Genomic DNA, 3,133 nt, shown 5'->3' with positions numbered 1-3,133 from the left:
CTCAATCACATTATCGCGTAGTTTTTTTATCTAAGTGCTTTCATGGCATGGTTGTTTCCCACAACAAGTTACAGTTGTAAACTGCATTGTATGATCTTTGTCTCTACATGGAACAACAAGTATACATAATAGCCTCATCACCTGCAATAGTACTAGTTATAATTCATCTTTTGATTGCAGCAAAATAAGTTAGTTTAAAACAATCACTCCATTCTCTGTGAAAGTTGTGATTCTTTCCTACAAACACTATCATCAGTAAAATCTCACATCATGATAATATAATATATCAATTCATAAAAAACATATTCAATCTCTTCTAGTTATCATTTTTATGTCAGAATCACTAACCTTTTTTTATGAATCATACCTCTTTTGTAATCAACAACAAATGCATATATAGTACAACCATTATTTGTTATGCATACAAATTTCTTTGCAAAATACCAAATTAGCCATATAACAACTTTCATTCACATAATAAAGACATTCACAGTTACTCCTACTTTTAGAAAATTACCCTACACTTATCTGAGTCCTTTCAGGAAGAGGCTATGGCCTTCATGTTCCACCCAACCTTGAACCAAGCATTCATTAGTTCCCCTCAAGCTATCTTCTAACTGTCAGGAAAAAAAGTAACTTTGTAGATTTGTTCTTTAACTTTGCACCTCATGAACCCTAAGCAGTATCCTGCTAAATTATCTATATTCCACCATTCTTTCTCTCCATTGGTATTTACCATGAATTGTCTTCATCTCGCATAGTTCTTTTCATAAAACTCACGCTATGGCCTTTTCTCCAGCCATCAAAAAACATAAATTGTGGTCAATAGTTTGTCTTTTTCTATTTCTCTCCCAAAAGAAAGTAACAAAAGGATGATTTCTTTGTTTTATTCCCCCCTCACTAGAGAAAACCAACTTCAACAATTTTCCCCCTTATAGTTAGGGTTTAATCTGTCATTTAGCCATTCACCTTTTCCTAAGAAAATTATATATTAAAAAAATTCCTAATTTCCTCTTGTCAAATGGTATTTTCATTATAATATTCATCACATGTTTTTTCAATTTCCCTAATTAATAATAAAGAAATAAAAACAAGTCATTTAATCCTTTTCCCAAGGGTGTTACATCAACTTCCTCAAATTTTGGCCTTTCTTATGTACTAGTGGAACAACCCTCATCAGGAGAGCCCACAACTCCATATGCTCCACCAGGAATATTAGCAATAACACCTATCTATATCTTGGCTTTGATAGGATTGGAATTGGTCTCCATTTCATTCCTCCTCCATCAGAGTCATCAACATTTTCAAGCTGGTTGACATCCAACTACTAGTAGTCTATTCAAAGGCACATCCAAAAGCCTCTTCTTATCAAATGAATCTAAATTTGTTGTAATATTATCATCTCAAATGATGTTCCTAATGCTGTAAATATACATCTCCAAGGAGCTCCTCACCTCTAACTTATCCTTGTGTTCTTCATCTTTAGCCTTGTACATATCATAATCACGAACCATCTTCTTTATTTCCTCCTTAATCAACAATTTTAATTTGTAATGGTGATTTTACTTTTTTGACTAGTGGTTTTGTCCACAACAAAGACATTTTGAATACCACTGGCATCAATATCAAAGCACACAATGATTTGGGTAACTCCTTTCGGATCAAGGGGTAAACAAAATTTTAAATTTACCCAACAAGTCATTGTCTTTGGCTCGAGTTCACTCACCCTCATACACTTCAATCAACATACTAGGCTAGTTGTCTAAGTAGAAAATATTTTATCCAAGAAATGTTCCTTGAGATGAGAATTGTCATAATCCCACTTGCAGCTTAAAACCCTAATGAAAGGGGGGTCCTTGGCTCTAGTTCACTCACCCTCATACACTACAATCAACACACTAGGCTAGTTGTCTAAGTAAGTAGAAAATGTTCTATCCTTCTTGGTGGGGATATTAATGTTCCTCGAGATGAGAATTGCCATAATCCTTTATCCTTATTGGTGGGGATATTAATGTTCCTTGAGATGAGAATTGACATAATCCCACTTGCAGTTTGGCATGCTAGTGAAAGGGCAGTAACATCAACAAGAAATAGGCATTTCACTTTCTCATTTCCCTCTCTGTTATAGACATTTTTGTGCCTCGCAGCATGGAGCATGAAATGTCCATAATCAAAGGGATCCAAAGTCCCTAAAAATGTTGTTCTTACCCCTAGAGGAACAAGTTCAGCAAACCACAGCACTTCAAATCAGTTCTCCACCTGAAAACACTCAAAAACAAGCAAATTCTGGATCATGTCAACTGCTACACTGGCTACCTGCACTGAATGTCAACTGCTACACTGGCTACCTGCACTGAATGTCAACTGCTACACTGGCTACCTGCGCTGAATGTCAACTCCAACACTAGCTACCTGCGCTGAACGTGTTTGGACAAGTGGCAGGCTCATTTCTCAAGGTGTCAATGCCCAGGAAGCTTCCAAAATGACACTTGGATCAGGGAATTCGCCCAGTGATGAGTAAGAGGTTCTTAAACTCCAAGTGGAAGCAAGGATCTCCAAGTGGACTCAAGAACTGAAGTATAACTGAAGAGGGAGAGGACACTAGTCAGCTTGAAGCCAGCCTCAAGCTGACTCATCCTTTCTCCAAATCTCCTATATATAGAGCTCTCTCATGAGGTCTAAGGAGGCTGGAATTTTGTGCAAAGCAAGGAAGTGCTGTTGGTTTACAGTTAGAGCTATTGGGTGATTGCTTTTATAGAGGTGAAGAGGAGATTTCTTGCTGCTGGGGAGGTGCTGCTGGATTGGAGCCATTGATGGTTGTAACCTTCTCAGAACCTTTTACTTCTATCAATAAAGCTTTGAATGTTCTCCTATATACTTGTATTGCATTGATGTATTGTATTTACTTGTATATCTGATTCACTCTAATCCATGCATCAGTTATGAGTACATGTTTCTTGTAGTTTCCCTCTCTTGTTTGTGCAGGATCTTTGTGTAGCTGGGCCGGCAAGGGAACAAGGAGCTGGGAGCAAGGGACGAAGAGAGAAGACAAGATCGACAAAAGCGAAAGATACCGGTTGGTTAATCTTTTCTTCCTTCTCTGTACTTTCATAAAGGAAAATATCAAAGCTTT

The 3,133-nt window shown here is 37.2% G+C and overlaps 1 pseudogene; it reads right to left on the bottom strand.

Annotated features, from left to right (window-relative positions):
• Positions 1-1,304: 1,304 nt before the first annotated feature.
• Positions 1,305-1,981, bottom strand: LOC149264623 (heat shock 70 kDa protein pseudogene; annotated as a pseudogene).
• Positions 1,982-3,133: the final 1,152 nt, after the last annotated feature.

Source organism: Pinus tabuliformis, chromosome 6 (assembly GCF_031772625.1).
Source record: "Pinus tabuliformis cultivar Carrire ecotype Pingquan chromosome 6, CPIR1, whole genome shotgun sequence".
Lineage (NCBI taxonomy): Eukaryota > Viridiplantae > Streptophyta > Pinopsida > Pinales > Pinaceae > Pinus > Pinus tabuliformis.
Note: the sequence above shows the minus strand (reverse complement) of the source record. Positions and strands in the feature narration are given on the sequence as shown.